General features: G+C 46.7%; 1 long non-coding RNA gene across 1 annotated transcript; it reads right to left on the reverse strand.

The window, feature by feature from the left end:
* Positions 1 to 1111: 1111 nt before the first annotated feature.
* On the reverse strand, positions 1112 to 20026 carry LOC122662555. The gene is made up of 3 exons (XR_006333053.1): positions 20015 to 20026; positions 5837 to 5842; positions 1112 to 1246 (listed from the first exon to the last, which is right to left on the reverse strand). It is a non-coding gene; the product is annotated as an uncharacterized LOC122662555 (long non-coding RNA).
* Between the last annotated feature and the right edge of the window lie 451 nt (positions 20027 to 20477).

Here is a 20477-nt window from a genome sequence, read left to right on the forward strand (position 1 = left end):
AATCCCTTTAAATAATCAATATAAAAAAGTATATGCTCAAAGAACCATTTCTTTCTAAAATATTAAGACAATATTTGGAAACCAAGGAACCAAAAAAAAAAAAAAAAAAGAGAGGGTTGGTCCATAATGTACAACTTCTTATATACTTAGAATTTTTTATTTTTTATTTTTGGGACAAAGATATACTTAGATATTTAATTGCTCTACAAGTCAAACATCCAAGCAATTATAATAATGGTCAATTATCAAACCAGAGTTGGCCCATGTGGTTCGAACCCATATTTATAACGGTTGGCAATAAAAAGATAAAATTTTATGCCTAAAACCATAAACCAAGGTAAAGAGAGACATTAAAAAATTTTCTAATATTTTAATTTTGAGAATTTTAGTTTGCAATTAATAGAGGATGGTTCTAGGAAATGATAATAACAAGGGAAAATTTCATGGATACCCCCTGAAAGTATCCAATATCTTACAAATTTATCATATTTGGTCAAAATATCACAGACACCCCCTATTTTTTATGAATTTATTTTAATGTAATCCACTCCGTTAGTCTTTGCAGTTAAGCATCTGTTAACTCTTTTTAAATGGTGAAATTACCCTTACTATAGTAAAATCCTTATAATACCGTTAATGATGAATTAATGATGTTAGAAGTTAGTTTTTTGAAAAGACAATTTTGCCCTTGTTTTTATTCAATACTTTTTTTTTCTTTTTTTCTCCCCTTCTTCTTATCCTTCTTCTCCTTTTGCTGTTTCTTCCGCCGCCGCCACCACCACCACCACACCGCCACCCCGTCCAGCCCTCCTTCTCGGCTCGTCGTCTCTCTGCTGTCTCTGTGGGTTTCTTTCTCTCTCTCTGTGAAGCAGGAAAAAGGCAAAAATGGACATCAGCGAAGAATCCATGGCAGCTCACAAGCGAACTTTCATGGATTTCTTTCTCTCTCTCGCGCATAAGAATTCGGGGGAGTTTTGGTCGGATTCGAGCAGTGAACAATCGGTTTCCAGGAAAAACGATTTGGGTTGTGGTGATGTGAGAGACGAAGTGGGTTTTGAAGAATCTGGGGAAAGCAAACGAACTGAACCTAAAAGCATGGATTCGGGTTGTTAAGAGGCGTCAAAAGGAAGGTTTTGAGTCTCGTTTACGCCAAATAGGTCGTCGTCGTCCTATTCCATTCTCCACCCCTCCAACGCCATTACTATAAAGAATCAACCCTTTTCCTTCTAAACCCAACCTCTCCTTTCTTTCTCTCACTCTCTGTCTCTCCCCTTTTCCCCATCTTCTTGTTCTTATCATTTATTATTCTTCTCTCTGTGTGTCTCTCTGCTTCTGTGTTTCTCTGAATCTGATTATGTTAAGATTGTAAGAAATCAACTGACTCCACCGCCCAAACTGAGCTGAATTGAGAGGTCCAGTTCTCTAGGGTGGGTGAGTGAGTCTGCAATCTTTAATTTTGAGAGTATTTGGTTTTATCTATCTACATGGAGAAACTTAATTTTGTTAAGAACGGAGTAGTTAAACTACCTCCAGGTTTCAGATTCCATCCAACTGACGAAGTGCTCGTGGTTCAGTATTTGAAGCGCAAGGTGTTTTCTTTCCCATTGCCCGCTTCAATCATCCCTGAGGTCGATATCTGCAAGCACGATCCATGGGATTTGCTAGGTTAGCTCCTTCACACACATAAAAAGAGGGAGGGGAAAAAAGATCTGTATAATCCATTCTCCCCAATTTCAAATAATAACGAAACAGAGCTTCAATACAATGGCATTCCAGTATGGCTCTAAGCCACTATAAACTTTCTGACTAACTGAATCAAAAAGACCATGAAGCCTGCAAATGGATTGAGTTTTTGTAATGAACTCGAATGGGCTTTGCTGGGAATGGTTTCACGAGTTGTTATTTTGGTGAATTTCTTTTTCTCTAAATTGGGGGGGGGGGGTTTCTTCCTTTTTTCTTCATGTTCAGTCTGCAATTTTTTTTTTCCATTTGAAAATCTGGAAATCTGAATAATAGATAGGATTTGAAAAATGGAAGGCATATGGGTTTGGGATGGAATCAACGTGGCTGAGGAAGGCCGCTGTAATGGTCGCCGGAGTTGGAATTGCCGCTGGTAATGGTCGCCGGTGCCGGAGCAGGTGATGGTCGCCCAAAATGGATTTGCAGCAGTTCTCCAAAACGTCAAGAATATGGAAGAAGATGAAATGACAATTCTTTTATTTAAATAACTAAGGGGTAAAATGGATATTTCACCTTTGGGTACTAACTGTAACGTTTGGGGTGTCTGTGACATTTTGACCAATTATGGTAAATTTCTGAGATATTGGATTAACTATGGTAAATTTCTGAGATATTGGATACTTTTAGGGGGTGTCTGTGACATTTTCCCTAATAACAACACTATTTTTGGGATATGAACCGGAGGAAAGAAAACTAAAATACAATTTCATAAATGCAGTGATTAGAAGTCAATTCACATTTTTTATTGGACTAAATTTCCCTCCACCCATAAAAGATGGTTCACCCACAACCCTAGGGTTCATAAACCCCTCCTAAGATTTTTGTATGTTCCAAAATACCCTTCTGATACCCTCTCTCACCCTCTCCCATCCTATGGTGAATGGGACCGTGGTTGGAGGGAAATTCAATCCTTTCGTATATGTTATAAATTTCTTTCTTTTGATTACTAAAAATCTCATTGTTCGTTTGAAAACCAAGTTCTACATCCATTTTTATTCAAATCAAATTAAGGTTTAACCATCATTAGTTTTCGAACCAAATTGAACTTTCAGATTATAATTAATAATTCATAATCTCTAATATATAATTTTTTTTATGGGATTTGCAATCTGATACATCCAATATTCACCAGGCCAATCAACGATCGCCACGTGTCACAGACGACCCGCTCCAGAGCCAAGGGGAACGAACAGGGGTCCCAGCACCCGGGCGCGGCCTCACCTAGGTGCGGCCTCACCCAGGCACGGCCACCACTTGGGCGCAGCCACACATCAGGGCGCGGCCACCCCTTGGGCGCGGCCACACATCCGGGGCGCGGCCTCACCCCAGGGGCAGCCTCACCTAGGCGCGGCCTCACCCAGGCTCGGCCACCACTCGGGCGCGGCCTCACCTAGGCGCGGCCACACATCCAGGCGGGTGCGGCCTCACCTAGGCGCGGCCACACATCCAGGCGCGGCCTCACCCAGGTGCGGCCTGCACCCAGGCACAGCATCGTGGGCACGTGAGGTGGGGGCTACCCATCTACGATCCGATCGTATCACTAAGACTCATGTCACTACCAAGACTCTAGACCGCCGCTTAGAGGTCACGTCACCTATACAGATTCAAGCACCAAAGACGTTATCACCACACGCGGGTATCTATCCACCAAGGATCCTGATGCCACCAGGACACTCCCTCCCATGGGGAGATGACCAATCAGGATAGAGCCCCGTTGCCCAGGGCCTCTATCCACTCAACGGCACAATCGCCATCAAACTGGGACTCTCCACACCGCCATATGCTACTATAAAAGGCAAGGTATACAACCCCATCAGGGACATCTAAACTCATACTGAATAATCACTATTCATCTATTTGCGCTAGGAGATCTAACTTTGGCATCGGAGAGCCCTAGGCCGGAACCACACCGGTTCTCTCTGTTGACCCTTTGGTCCAATTGCAGGTGACGACACTCGCAGACCGCTCGACGATTTCTTGACGCAATGCATTGACGCAGCTTGTGGGAACGACGCTAGCCATTACAGCTACTAGCTCGCTTCCATACTCATTCAATGGCACGAAGGAAGACTACCACCACCAACAACGGAGCAAGGAATGGATCACCACCCCCAGAGTGCTCTCGCCGTAGAGCCAACAACCAGGACCATGTCCCTCTGGAGGGAGAGATCCCCCTTAATGACCAGTTCGTGGTCGATGAGCCCAACAATGACGAGGCCGACGATGTGGGGGTGGAGGTGACACCTGACCCCAATGCTCCAGCCACTGTGGGTCAGATCAACGACCTGCAATGACAGATCCTCGATGAACAACGACTCTTTTGAGAATACTTGACGCAGCGTGGGACGTCTCACCGTCGAAGGACTTCACCATCAGCAAGGGTGGAGTCCGTACCTCGACAAGAGCCGAACCCTAGGAGATCATCTCCCAGGGGCGTGACATCAGAGAGACTTGCGCGACAGGCAACCCCCACTCCGCAGCGGGGGGAGCCTTCCCAGCATCCCAGGAGAACAAGAGACCTCTCGCCACGGTCAGAACGTGGGAGGACACCAACACCCAGGGCGAGGGTGTCTACCCCGCAGAGATCGGTCCGGAGGTCTGTGTTCGACGGACGACTGGAAGAAGGTCACATACCACGACGAAGCCGGACTTACAGAGAAGAAAGCCCCTTACCTTCACGGCAAGGTTCATCACGGCTTGACCATTCCCCATCCCGTCAACACTCAAGGCGGGAGGGGACATCCAGGAGAGAGCGTGAACGGGGTCAGAGCGAACGTCCGGCCAAGCGTGGGGGGCAGACACGGGACGAGGAGCTCGGTCAAAGACTCCGCGACCTGGATGAGAAGCTGGAAGGGTTGAAGAAGCAGACCAAAGGCGAGATGCATTCCATACCTGGACAACACCCCTTCTCGGCAGAGATCATGTCAGCCACACTACCTTCCAGGTTTTGCCTACCCACCTTTGAACTCTATAGTGGCACCATTGACCCCAATGACCACATCAACTACTTTAATGGCATGATGACGCTGTATGGGGGGTCGGACGTGGTCTCCTATCGGGCATTCCCGGCATCCCTCAAGGGAGCAGCCACATCATGGTTCTCCAGGCTACGACCGAGATCTATAGGCTCGTTCGTAGAGCTATGCGAACAGTTCATCACCAGCTTCCAAAGCAGCGTCAAGCAGAAGAAGACCACCGTCAATCTACTGAATGTGGTACAGAATCCTGGGGAATCTCTCAGGGAATACGTTACCAGGTTCACCAAAGAGTCCCTGGAGGTTCGAGACTTGGATGACCAGACACAGCATGCAGCTGTAGCAGGAGGTATTAGGGACCTGGACCTGATTAAGGACCTGCCACGTTATGAGACCAGGACTATGAAAGAGCTCTTGGAGCGGTGCAACGAGTTTGCAAATATGGCCGAGGTACTACAAGCTAGAACGAAAATAATCGAGGCCAAGCCACAAGACAATAAGAGGTCAGCACCTGATGACCGAAAAGAGGGTAAGAGGTCGAGGACAGAGCACCGACAAGAGAAGGGCGACCTCCCATCTAGGAGGACAGACCGCCGCCCAGAGAGAAGTGAGAGGGCAAGCACCCCCGAGTTCACACCACTGAACACCACCAGGTCCCAGATACTCATGCAGATCTAGGACCGTGACTTACTCCATTGGCCACGACCTATGCTAGCAGGACCAGAGAAGCGGAACCCTAACAAATACTGCCTCTTCCACAAAGAGAATGGACACGACACAGAGGAGTGCTATCAATTGAAGACAGAGATAGAGCAACTGGTAAGAGCAGGAAGCCTGAACAAGTATGTGAAGGGGAGACGTGACAACCGCTCAGGCCAAGGAGATAGAGGTCGCGATGGAGATAGAGTGGAACCGAGACGAGAAGAAAGAAGAACAGATCGGGAGAGAGACCGCCCAGAAGAGCGGAGAGATACAACAGAACCTAGTGGCACCAAGGGACCTCCTATCCTCACCATACTTGGAGGACCGGGACAACAGTCCACCGGAAAAGCTAAAGCACATGCCAGGTTTGTGGGAGTGGCAGAGAAGCCCAACAAGATAGCCAGGACCGAGGCGGTGACCTCCTTCTCGGATGAAGACCTAGAAGGACTAAACTTCCCGCATGAAGATGCCCTGGTAGTACGGTAGAGGTAGCCAATCGACTGCACACGGGATGCTTGATAGACACGGGGCATCCGTTGACGTACTCTCCTTGGACGCCTATCGGACGTTCGGGTTCGGGACGACTAGCTCAAACTAGAGCCCACTTATCTCCATGGATTCTCGGTGCCACCGCCTCCATCGAGGTACCATAGAACTACCCGTCACCTTCGGGTACACCCTCAACAAGTCACCATCATGGTGAATTTCATGGTAGTCAGTCCGTGGTGTCCTTCAACGGCCTCTTAGGGCGACCATCACCTGATGACCCTTAGAGGAGTCATATCGCTACTTCACCTAAAGATGAAGTTCTCCACCGAGAATGGGGTAGGCGAAGTCCGAGGAGATCAGAAGAAAGCAAGGGAGTGCTATGCCACCTTCATGAAAAAGAACAATGGCAACACCCGTGGAATGGCACTCTGCCTAGAGAGCATGATCAGTGACCAGAGAGATGAACTGACAGAGAGAAGGGGAGGGCCAGTGGAAGACCTCATCACCTGGCCCCTCAGCCAGGAAGACCCCTCCAAGGTCGTTCAAGTTGGCTCGCTGCTAAACAAGGAGCAGAAAGAAGGGCTTGGACACCTCCTCCAAGCGAACATGGATGTCTTCGCATGGTCGACCTCCGACATGCCGGGAATACCACATTCCATAGCGGAACACCGACTACATGTCAACCCAACCAGGAAGCCTATTCAACAGAAGTGGCGTAACTTTGCCCTCGACCGACAAGCAGCAATCAAGGAGGAGGTCGAGAAGTTAAGCCGATCAGGGTTCATCAGAAAGGAGAAGTTCCCAACCTGGCTCGCCAACGTGGTTATGGTACCAAAGCCAAATGGGAAGTGGAGGATGTGTGTTGACTATACCGACCTAAACAAGGCATGCCCAAAAGATGAGTACCCATCGCCCAGGATCGACCCATCGATCGACGCCACCGCCGCCATGAGATGCTTGAGTTTCATGGACGCCTACTCCGGATACAACCAGATCCTCATGTGTGAGGATGATGAGTCTTACACCGCATTCCGGACGGACAAAGAGAACTACTGCTACCACGTCATGCCGTTCGAGTTAAAGAATGTAGGGGCCACCTATCAGAGGATGGTCAACAAGATGTTCGAGGAGCAGATCGGGCGCAACATGGAGGTATATGTGGATGACATGCTCGTAAAAAGCATCCACGCCAGCCAACACCTGACCGACCTAGAGGAGGCATTTGTAGTACTGAGGAGGAACCAGATAAAGCTAAACCCTACAAAGTGCGCCTTCGGTGTAATGTCAGGAAAATTCCTGGGGTTCATGGTCTCAGTCCGTGGAATAGAAGCCAACCCATCCAATATCAAGGCCATCCAAGAAATGGCACCTCCTCGAACGGTCAGGGAAGTGCAGAGGTTGAATGGAAGGGTCGCCGCCCTTTCCAGGTTGGTGTCACAATCAGGTGATAAGTGCTTACCATTCTTCAAAACATTGAAGAACCTCCGAAGCCCTAAAGATTTCACATGGACGGAAGAGTGCCAGAAGGCGTTCGGAGAATTAAAGGAGTACCTAGAGAGCCCACCACTGCTTGGGCGACCAGAACCTAACGAAGAGTTACAGCTCTACCTAGCCGCCACCCCTGTCGCGGTCAGTGCAGTACTGCTGAAGGAAGAAGACAAAGTCCAGAGGCCCATCTATTACGTCAGCCATGTCCTGATCGATGCAGAGACCAGGTACACTAGGATCGAGAAGGTAGCCTATGCATTGGTAACGGCAGCCAGGAAGCTACGACCATACTTCCAAGCCCATACCATCATAGTCCTCTGGACCTACCCCTGAAGAAGATATCGCACAAGCCGGACGTCTCCGGGCGATTGATAGCATGGGCGGTGGAGCTAAGTGAGCATGACATCAGGTTCCAACCAAGGACAGCCATCAAAGGCCAGGCTCTTGCAGACTTCATCGCAGAGTGTACCCTATCTGAGATCGAGTCAGAAACAGGGGAGCCGGAAGAGAAGGATCACGGATCGTGGGACATGTTCGTGGACGGGTCGAGCAATGCAGCAGGAAGCGGCGCGGGTCTCATATTAACCAGCCCTAAGGGATTTCGTATCCAATATGCTCTCTGATTCACCTTCCAAGCATCCAATAATGAAGCAGAGTACGAGGCATTGCTAGCTAGACTCCGGGTGGCCAAAGCCATCCAAGTCACACACCTATCCACCTGGAGCGACTCCCAGCTCGTGGTGAATCAGGTGAATGGAGAGTATGAGGCGAAAGATGAAAGGATGGCATCATACCTAGCACGTGCTCAAGCATTGATCGAGGGTTTCGTGAAGTTTGAGATGGTTCGAGTTCACAGGGAGGAGAACGCCGCCGCTGATGCCCTATCCAGGCTAGCCAATGAGGAACTCCAAAATTTGGCCAGCGCAGTCTATGTTGAGATCCTGCAAGCCAACATATAAGGAAAAGCAGGTTAACGAGATCATGGAGGGACCAAGCTGGATGGACCCTCTACTCAACTACCTCCAGAACGATGTCTTACCAGAAGACAAGGCCGAAGCAAGGAAGATCAGGATAAGAGCTGCAAAGTACACCGTCCTAGACGGAGTACTGTACAAGCGGGGGGCAACAGCACCACTACTCCGGTGCCTAGGACCCAAGGGGGGCAGAGTACGCCCTAGCCGAAGTCCATGAGGGGATATGTGGAAGCCACATGGGGGGACGAGCCCTAGCCTAGAAAATCCTCCACTAGGGACTATATTGGCCACGAATGCAAGAGGAGGCCATCCAATATGCCAAGAAGTGCGAGCAATGTCAGTTGTTCACCCCAGTACCCCATCTACCCGCCACCAAGCTGACATCAATCCTCAACCCCATACCTTTTGTCATGTGGGGACTAGACATCTTAGGCAACTTCACCGCAGCACCGGAAAACAGAAAGTACCTGGTCGTCACGATCGACTACTTCACCAAGTGGGTTGAAGCTAAACCCTTGGCCAAGATAACAGAGACAGAGATGGAGAAGTTCGTCCGCGACGACGTCATCTACAGGTTCGGGGTACCACGGATCCTCGTCTCAGACAATAGAAAACAATTCAACAACCCTAAATTCCAAGCATTCTGTCACAGCTACAACATTGACTATCGGCCTGTGTCGGTAGCACACCCACAGGCCAATGGTCAGGTGGAGGTCACCAACAGAACGCTACTGGAAGGAGTCAAGAAAAGGCTAGAAGGAGCCAAAGGCAAGTGGGTAGAAGAGCTACCAAGCGTCTTGTGGGCATACCGAACTACAGTACGGACGCCCACAGGAGAGAGCCCATTCCGCCTAGCATATGGCACTGAAGCATTGACGCCGGTAGAGGTCTGCGCCATGTCCCATAGGGTTCTGCACTTCAATGAACGTACCTATGTCGACGGACTGCGGGCGAACCTAGACTTTATAGATGAGGTCCGCGAGAGAGCACTACTAAGGAACGTCGCCTACCAGCAACGTACTGCCAGGGTCAAGGAAAGGCTATTCCACCAGGGAGATTTAGTACTATGGAGGGCAAGTGCATCACAGCCACAGAAGGCGGGGAAGCTGTCACCCAACTGGGAAGGACCCTACAAGGACCCTACATAGTCTCCAAGCAGATACGCCCAGGGACTTACCGCTTGAAGACTCCAGGGGGCAAGAAGGTAGACCGTACCTGGAACTCAGAACATCTGAAGAAGTACTACCAGTAGAAGCATAGCAGTAGTGGTAGTGATAACAGAAGCAGTAGCAGTAGGAGTAGCAGTAGACGACATCAAGGACAATGTGAATTTCATTCAAAATAAAGAAACGTTGCAAGAATACTTGTCTTCTTCTACCATTCAATCGAATCACGGCCACTACATTAAGGCGACATGCCAACATCGAGGCTTTATGCCTAAGGCGACATGCCAACACTGAGGCTTCATGCCTAAGACGATATGCCAACACTGAGGCTTTATGCCTAAGGCAACATGCCAACGTCGAGGCTTCATGCCTAAGGCGAGATACCAACACTGAGGCTTCATGTCTAAGGCGATATGCCAACACTGAGGCTTCATGCCTAAGGCTATATGCCAACACTGAGGCTTCATGCCTAAGGCGACATGCCAACATGAGGCTTTATGCCTAAGGCAACATGCCAACATCGAGGCTTCATGCCTAAGGCGATATGCCAACACTGAGGCTTTATGCCTAAGGCAACATGCCAACGTTGAGGCTTTATGCCTAAGGCAACATGCCAACATCGAGGCTTCGTGCCTAAGGTGAGAGGCCAACACTGAGGTTCTACGCCTAAGGCGGTAACCAACCAAGGTCCGAGGATCACCAAGGCACGACGCCACTATCAAAATCCCATGACTACCAAGGGTCAGAGAGTATCAGCGCGCAAACAATCACCAGGAGACAATGCAGTCGAAGAAAATCAAAAGCAATCACATAGAAAAGTCATAGTAGTTACAAACTCAAGATCAAAAAAGGAAAAAGATTGAGACGTCTACAGGATCGGTACAGCCGTGGGGTCAAGGGATCACAGAGGGATGGGTCACCTCCGACCCAGCAGGGGACATCATGTCCACCTCAAGAGGACGCGCAACAGCACCCCCCTCGCAGCAGACAGCCTCCACCTCCGACACCGGGACGCTCTCCACCACAGCTACACCGAAGCACCGCAACAAACTCAGAGAACCCCAAAACAGAGAAGTCATAATCGGGGGTCACCTTCAGGACACAAGCAGCTAAGTCCTGGACCCCTCCCTCATAGGCAAGCTGAAGCTGCGCCTGATACAGCGTCGAGAACGCAGGGGATGCCTGGAACTCAGCCACAGTTCGCTCACCTGCAGATGCCAGCTCCGCCTCATGCCTTCCCCTCAATGAATGAAGCTCCTCCACCAAGGTAAGAACCCTAGCCGAGCTCTCGGCCGCACCAGCAGAGGTCGCATGCAGCTCCTCAGACACCTCCAGGAGCTTCCCGGACGCCACCGCAAGCTCCCCTGATACCCTCTGTGCGTCGGCCTCGGCTCTCTCACGGGCATCAATCTATCCCTGGAGCTCCCTTTCCACGTCACGCAGGGTGCGCTGTATCTACACCTCACGAGAAGCATGACCCTCCAATCGAAGCACCGCCTCAGCAATACGGTGATGGACTTACAATCAACATGGCAGGCGGTAAAACAATCTAAAAATAAAGGGGGCAATGAACATGACGAGACCAAAAAAAAAAAAAAAGGATAACTCACCGAGGCCATATCATGGTAGAGGGTCTGAGCCAGACAAGCATCGCTAAGCCTCTGCAAGGCCATCCTCGCGGTAGGGAGCCTGCCCCTATCCACCCACTCCCACGACACGCCAGCTTCGGCCAACGTCGAGCCCTCCGGCACGCCCAGGGTGATCACCAAGGACTCACCCAGCGTGGGAAGATCAGTGGCAGTACCGCCAGAGGAACTCACACCTTTCCCCTTGGAAAGGGGCAATACAGAAGATCCGGAAGGAACAACAGAGGGAGGCAGAGGCACAGAGCCAGAAACGCCACCATCATCAGGAGAAGTATGGGGAAGGAGGACACGCACACCAGAGCTCGTCACGCGGGCATGTCCTGGTCCCCCCTTCCGCTTTGCTCCAACAACCACAGGCGCAGAAGCGCCACTAACATCGGTCCCTCCAGCAGACGGACCACCCTGAGAAGCGACCTTCCTCCGCAGATTGCCACGGAGCAAACTGAAGTTTTGACGCGTATCCACTGCATAGACTGCCCAACCAATCAAATGACATATACATTCAAAAACCAACATGCCAATCAAGTACAAAAGACAACGCTCTTACCAGGACTCAGCTTCCAGAGAGACAGAAGGCCTCGAGTCAAACTCCCGGACGTGGAACGGATCGCGACCCAGCACGGCCTTGAGGGAGTCACCTCAAAATCACTCAGCTCAAGCCCCTGATTGACCCTCTTAAGGTCAATAACTTCCCTAACAGTCTGTAATGGGCATCGGGGGACCATGGCAAAAAAGAAGCGATCTCGCCAATACTTCACGTGACTAGTGATCCCCGTGAGAAGCTCCACAGAGGCATAGGGCCCCTTGAGCACGCGGCGAGCAAAGTGATAGCATCCATGGTTCCCCTTCTTCAACAGATAAAAGTGGGAGAAAAGGGGAACAGTGGCGGCACGCCCCAGGCGGGCAAAGAAGACATAGAAACCCAAGATCACCCTCCAAGAGTTGGGCAACACCTGCCCAGGGGTGAGGTGCCAATGCTCTAACACTAACTCGACGAAGCGAGGGATAGGAAGGCGAAGGCCCTGGAGAAAAAAATGAACGGTAGAGACAGATCTCACCGACACGGTAGAGACAGATCTCATCGGCACGGTGAGAGAAGGCATACTCGCCAGGCCCAGGAGCACGCAACATGACCTTGGCGGGAATATGGAACTCCTCACGGAGGGAAACCAAGTCAGAAGGTGACAAGATGCTAGCAACAGGGCCTGACCTATCAGCAGGACCAACGGCTGAGGATGCCGCCCCAGAGGGCTGACGATCCCTACGGGGACCGGAGACACTAGAAGGTCCCACTCCTCCATCAGTATCACTAGGGGAGGGTATAGAGGAGGGAGTACCCACGAAGAAGGCGATCCGGGAACGGGAACGCTCCTTCGAAGATCCAACCCCGATGAAGCAGGCCAAGGTCACCCGGAACGACATGAAGGACAGGAGGGGAACGAACTACTTACTCGAGAAAGCAATCTCCCCGAAGCTAGCAAGAAAAATGAAAGGAATGCCCCCTGCAAAATATAAACAGCAGATCCATCACATACAAGAGGAAGAACAGGGAAGAAGAGCGAGGGTCCATCACACCCACGCCGCGGCATCACCGGCAAGGCGCGGCCACACCCAGGTGTGGCCAGCTGGGCACGGCCACACCCGCAAGGCGCGGCCACACCCAGGCGCGGCCACCCACGCGGCCACACTGGCAAGGCGTGGCCACACCCAGGCGTTACCACCCCAAGCGCGACCGCCCCAGTGCAGCCACCCCAGGCGCGGCCACCCCTGCGCAGCCACCCAGGCACGGCCACACCCGCAGGCGCGGCCTCCCCGAGGCACGGCCACACCCGCAGGCGCGGCCTCCCCGAGGCACGGCCACACCTGCAGGCGCGGCCTCACCGAGGAGCCGCCCTACAAAAAAAAAAAAAAAGAGCAAAAGAAAGAAAGGGGATCGATTTACCTCAGTAAAAAGGCGACCGCGCGGAAAGACAGGCACACGGCGATGACATAGCCACACCACGAGGCACAATCAAGAGATAAAGGTCACAAGAGGTAAGGCACTCAAGCCAAGCACCACTCAAGCCTTCCAAGCAAACTAAGGCACCAAGAGAACACAACCTAAACACAAAGACCCAAAATCAAGCAAAGTGGATACTAGTGGAGGTGACCCAAAAACAAGCACATGGTGGGCACCAAAGAGAGGACAAAAGACAAAAAGGGGAATGCAAAAGGGGAATTAAAGGAGAGCAAAAGGGGAGACAAAAAGTAAGAAAGAGAAATGAGAAGTGAAAGAAGAGAAAGTGAGAGGAAGGAACATACACCTACAAAAAACAAAAACAAAAAAAAAGAAAGAAAAAGTGTAGGAGGAAAGGTTTGAACCCCCAACCTCTCCTACCTCATTAGTGGATTTACAGGCAAACCCCACAAGGAAAGTCTATTCGCAGCAGACCCCTCACTATGCAAAGGCACCTACTCTCTTGGACATCCTATCCCAAGAGAGTGGGGGGGCAAATGATACATCCAATATTCACCGGGCCAATCAACGATCGCCACGTGTCACAGATGACCTGCTCCAGAGCCAAAGGGAACGAACCGGGGTCCCAGCACCCGGGCGCGGCCTCACCCAGGCGCGGCCACCACTCGGGCGCGGCCTCACCTAGGCGCGGCCACACATCAGGGCGCGGCCTCACCCAGGCGTGGCCACCCCTCGGGTGCGGCCTCACCCCAGGCGCGGCCTCACCTAGGTGCGGCCTCACCCAGGCGCGGCCACCACTCGAGCGCGGCCTCACCTAGGCGCGGCCACACATCCAGGAGCGGCCTCACCTAGGCGCGGCCTGCACCCAGGCACAGCATCGTGGGCACGTGAGGTGGGGGCTACCCATCTACGATCCGATCGTATCGCTAAGACTCATGTCACTACCAGGACTCTAGACCGCCGCTTAGAGGTCACGTCACCTAGACGGATTCAAGCACCAAAGACGTTATCACCACACGCGGGTATCTATCCACCAAGGATCCTGATGCCACCAGGACACTCCCTCCCAAGGGGAGATGGCCAATTAGGATAGAACCCCGTTGCCCAGGGCCTCTATCCACTCAACGGCACAATCGCCATCAAACTGGGACTCTCCACACCGCCATATGCTACTATAAAAGGCAAGGTATACAACCCCATCAGGGACATCTAAACTCATACTGAATAATCACTATTCATCTATTTGCGCCAGGAGATCTAACTTTGGCATCGGAGAACCCTAGGTCGGAACCACACCGGTTCTCTCTGTTGACCCTTTGGTCCACTTGCAGGTGACGGCACTCGCAGGACCGCTCGACGATTTCTTGACGCAACACAATCTATAATTAATCACAAGAGGAGAGAAGGAAAATCGTATCGAGTAAATGTTCTCCTTATATACAACTTATAAGGATAAGGGAAAAATAATAATATAAAAAAAAAGTTTTTCATGCTGACAATGTGGGGATGTTTTTTCACGTCTTCTCATATCTTGATCATATATGTTCCTTTTGAAAATCGTTCTCACATTGTGATTCGACATGGGAGAATCTCCCAAACTTTTTGCATGGAAAACCCTCTCCCAATAATAATTTACTCAATTTTTATCACTAAACAAGATATTAAGGACTTCCCCAATGGTTGTTATAATTTAATTACCATTGCCTTCAAAAATCTTTTATAAATATTTTTGATTGATAATATATCTTAAATTTAGTGATTACTCATTACTAGTGGGAGAAGCAACTATTAGGTCAACCGATTCTAAGCAATACGACCACGGCACTTGAAGACCAATAATTCCTTGCAAGGTGTTATTAATAAATGCAAATATAATTTATGAGGTTATTTTTTGTAAGAATTTATGAGGTAATCATGTATGAGAATTTTGTCGTTAATAGAAAATGAAAATGACATTAACATCACCGTAGATGAAGAGAGTTTCATAAACTCATTCCAAAGTACATTCTTAATAGATATGATTAGATTTCATTTAAAAAATTTTAAACATTTTTGTTGGAAAAATAAAAGAAATTGATAAAATCTAACTAACAATTTACACTGATGCATGCGTGTTAGATGTAATGGACAAACTATACAAAATATTTCATAAAGATTTCAACCATGGTAAGGAGTTGTGTCATGATTCATTGGAGTTGAAACATTGTAGATTTGATGAAGATTTCCATTGCGATGGCCATGGAGGTGGCATGGATATCGAGATAAATTCTCATCAAATCTACAAATGTTTCAACTCCAATGTAATAACACCACAAATTGCTTCAATTCATGAAATATGAAACAATTTGTAGTATCATTAATCTAAGGTTTAAATTGAAGAGATATTAGTTAAACTCTATTTCATTCACTAAAGGAAATATATATATATTTATATGAGAAAAAGATCCTTGCTTAGTGGCACCCTCTACGCCATCTCATAGGGCACCATGAAATGACGCCCCTACCCCCTGGATAGATACCCAAGCGTGCTCCCTTATTGGACTAGACATTGGTGTAGAAAATAGAGACCATGTGACCAAGTAGCAATCTTCTGCTGGCACTAATCCAACAAAAGATAAAAGCATAGTTTCCCCTACACTATTGAGTGTAGACGAGCTTCTCTTCTATTTAATTCTGCTAGATGAGATGAGGGCAAGGTTTGGATTGATCACATGTCAAATTTTAGGCTCAAAATTACTTTTTTCTTTCTATATAGTTTGTGCACGTCCATGCATCTCTCATTTATGCCCATATCCTCTTGGTAGTATGTGCACATCGCCATAATCCAAAATGTTTCAATGCAATATCATACCACTTGGCAAACTTTGTTTGAGGTGTCTTCAAGCAACAACAAGCGCTTTGTGATCTACTCTACTTATCTATAAATATGTGCATCATCTAATAAGCAATATTATTGATAAAAAGGTGGGTTATGTAGAGAAGCTACTCCATGACCACGGATGGGACCCTAATCTTCTAAGGTGCCACGGGCAGAGCGGCCTGAGCGATGCACATACAGGTCACCCTACAATGACCGCCTTGCCCCTGCCCGAGCACCTTGCCCGAGTGGGGGTAAGGCGGTCATTGTAGGGCGCCCTATTTGTGCGCCACTCAGGCCGCTCTGGGTAGGACGCCGTAGACGATCTAAATACCCACGGATGAGACTTTTGTGCAAATAAAAATAAAAAGACCAAAATGCCCTCAATCTTTGTTATTTGACTTTTGCCAAATCAAGTAACAAAGCATGTACTTTCAAATATTTACATAAACTGTGATACTTTTGCCCAAATCCAAAAAACAAATATCGGAGTGTTTATATGGACGATGACACTTTTTCCCCACAAAAAAAAAAAAACACAAAGCAATCACCTCAAATACTTGAGGAGAGGCTTACACTATTAGATTGACCCTTTTTGTTTCTCAACAGGCTAAACTGCCTCATGTTACTATTTCCTCTGATTGTCAAGTGCTTGTGTGGTGCCTCTCTGATGGAAAAGTATCTCCTCAATTTGTTTGCCTGTCAATTTCCTTAATTCCATCTAATTGGGGGAGGTGGACCTCACCTGGACAGTGTGTTAGGACAGGGGGTAGGGTGATCATTTTTGCATCCCCTATTAGATGGAATTGAGGAAATTGACAGGCAAGTAAATTGAGGGGATAAAGATCCCTCTCTGGTCCTCCTTCTACTCTTCTTGAGGTTGGCACCATTATCAATGACATCCTCAAGTTAAGGCTGACTTTGCTTCTTGTTGCTTTAAGCATGTAATTAGGTCTACCAATGTGATTGCTCATTCTATTACTAAATGAGCCATTGTTTTTCCTATGCAGGGCCTTTGGGAATCATCTTTCCCGGAGGAACTTCTTCTTATTGTACATTAGTTTTTATTAAAGTAGACTTCAATAAATTCCCCCTTCCCCTCTTTGGGGGGGGGGGGGGTGAGGGGGGAGTTGCAAAAAAATTATGAATTCAGAGATGTTCAATTAAATCAAATGCTAATTTATCTTAGATGTAGTATTATTGTTTGAGGATTAATTAAATATGCTTCGCTATCAAGAATCATCCAACTCAACAGATTATGTATTGAAGTTGTTTGTTGTTAATTGTCAACACTTCTATCCATAAAAATGCCCCTTTACGTATGTGTCTCAAAGAATGGTATCAAAGTATCTTCTGTTTTTTTCTGGTGCCCGTTGTTTGAGAAAGAAATTGAACTATCGTTCACATTGGGAAACTTGTTTTTTTATTATTACTAGAAATAGAAAAGAGTTCTAACCTTCTAAACGCGCCCATTGTTCAAGTAATCTTTAACAAAATTGGTCATTCCTAACTCTCATGTTAACACATGGCAACACAATACCTACAAAAATCATGTGCATTAAATTTAGACATTGGTGGATACGATCATGACTACACAATACCTAAAAAATCATGGAATAATTATTCCCTCTAATTTGCGGGCACTTTCAATTCCTCCAATTCCTCTAATAGGGGAGAGTGGACCGCACTTTAGGCAGTGTTTTCGGGCAAGGGATAGGGTGGTCATTTCCATCCCCATGTGAGGAATTGGAGGATTTGAAGGGGGCAACCAATTGGAGAGGTTAACGATTCAAAATCATGTGCATTAAATTTAGACATTGGTGGAACTTATCATATGATAACTATGAGAGATATGAAAGAGGTTCAAAAGTATGGCATGTTAAACTTCTGGACATAGAAATTTCACAAAACTCAACAAAAAGTTCAAACTAAGTCTAAAGAAGTTTGAAATTTTATAAAAAAAAATTTGTGCGTTTTTTAAGAGTCTATGAATAATTTAGGAAATTAAATCAGCCTAAAAATTTTGGACTCCAAAAATTTGGTCCATGCAAATAATTCGGGAACTGAATAAGGTGGCTCGAAAAACCCAGAATCTTATGAAACTTCAATAAAAAAAATGGAACAAATTTTTCTTGGAGTCTTAAATGTAATATAATCCATGGTTTAATCTAAATTTGATATTTTCCATTTGCCCCTTTGTAACTATTTTTATTGAATTTTTAAATTGGCAAATTTTCAAATCTAAATTTGTCAACTGTAATATTGATATATTATTATTAATTTTTATTACTTAAAAAAAAAAGAAAGAGAAAAACTTGGATATCACTAACGTATGGTATCACACCAACCTTTTCTTTGTCTTTATAATCTTCTCCTTATTTGTAGTTTTATTTGCATATATCGAAATACCATGAGATAGACTATGTGTCATGAATCGTGATATTTTTTGACAATTTGTCGGTGTACTTGTTTATTTATCTATTTATATTGAAGAAAAAGTCCATAATATCATATTGAAATTTTAGGAAGTTAACGTTCATTTATAAACATTTTATAATTTATTTATTTTTTTTAATACAAATTAAGGAAATGTCTTCGAGTATATGATTGAATGAAGGTAAGAATTCATCTATATAATGGAATTTGTGTCCAAAATAGGTGGCAATTGTATGATTGATTAAAATGCGATCGTTTTTTTATTTTTTCCTCTTAAACATTAAAAAATACAATGTAAGACGTGTTTTAAAATTTGTATTGTAATCATATTAATAAAATTTCTTTTTGATTTTGAAACTCTTCTATAAAATAATTTCTATAAAAACATGTGGAATGGATGCCACATTATTAAGAAAAATAGGATGATGGCATGGGACACCCATTTTTATTTTTTTGGTAAACATGGGACACACATTTGGATGATCTCATGATCCTATGAGTATGCTTCAGAACATCAAATATCCTTGTTACAATAAGAAGTCAGATGGCTTCTAAATTTTGTGGATAATTTGACCTTAAGATCCCCTACCTACATGTAGTAATGGCAAAAGACTATAGGGAAACATGCATTCTATTCCATATACAAAGTGGTTTAGGGATTATCTGAATCGAATGCAATCGCAGCGGAAGAGATGATCGAACACGGCTTGCAGTTACGAGCACTTCACGATCACGACATGCTTCTCTCTACAAGAGAACTCCACACCACAAAACCCTAGGCAACTAAATGGAAACCTTAGGAAAAATGCAGAACTTGAAAGAAAGGGAGAGAGATTCTATTTCTGACCTAATCTCTCCAGGGTTTTAGGCTGTCTATTTATAAAGCCATAAACCCTGGGCCAGCCACAAGTTTGAATCCCACTGGGATTCTCCAAGCTAGATAGAGGCAAGAGGAGTCGGTCACTCAAAGCAACCACCTCTCTCTTCCTTTTGCGCGGGTTTGGCAGGTGCCCCTTGTGGGCGGTCTAGACCAGGCCCGTGGCCCAATTGTTCTGTAGAAGCATTGAAAAACCAGAGACTATAAAGAGGGTGCATGAGACTACTGAGAAGGTGCTTAGACAAACATACAGAGAGCGTATTGCCCATATACGATAGGATGTATTAGATTTGGGTTTTGAAATTTCATAGACTCCAAATCTAAAATTTTATCTATTTTATGTTTAGAACTTGGAATTATAGATTGCATTTGGTATGCATTCTAATCGATTTGATTTTACAAAATGATAATTTTCATTGTTTTTCTTACCTCCAAATGTATTATCGACCTAGAATATATCGGAAAAAAGCTTACCAAATATAGGCATAATATTATTTTAGTATTATTTCATAAGAGGAGGAATCACTCCCACGCGAAAATGCAGTTTCACATTAATGAGGAGGGTGATCGAATCATTCAATAAATAGCATTTAATGAGGAGAGGGAATACAGTCCATGCGTGAGGTGTGAGAGGGGATCTTTATCACCTCCAGTTTGCTGACCGGCCCAGTTCCCCAGTTCCTCTAACAAAGGAGGGCTGAAATGACCTCTCTACCCATGCCCAAACACCTTGCCTGGGTGGGGTCCACCATCCCCCTATTAGAGGAACTGGGGAACTGGGCCGGTCAGCAAACTGGAGGTGATAATTTTCCGTGTGAGAGGGCGTGGCTACAAATTGACTTTGTGGTTTTTAATTTTCCCTATTTTATAAGGATATATTATCATGTGCGGGTTGAGATATCACCCACTTGGGTGATGCATATTTCTTCCCCCCACACCCAAAGAATATTAATTGCAAGTTCAGATATCACCCAGTTGGATGATGCCTAATTTTCCCCCAAAAGAATATTAGAAGATAAAGGAAATCAAAGAGTAGAAAAATCCACAAATGGCAGTGGTAGCAGCCATAGTATTATTCATATGGCAATGCATTCTTTGTGATGGGTGTGGCCCTGACGCTGGGAATGCGCAAGGAAGTATCAACAAGGACAAGATTTCTTCCTTTCATGG

The sequence above is a fragment of the Telopea speciosissima genome, chromosome 5 (assembly GCF_018873765.1).
Source record: "Telopea speciosissima isolate NSW1024214 ecotype Mountain lineage chromosome 5, Tspe_v1, whole genome shotgun sequence".
Classification (NCBI taxonomy): domain Eukaryota; kingdom Viridiplantae; phylum Streptophyta; class Magnoliopsida; order Proteales; family Proteaceae; genus Telopea; species Telopea speciosissima.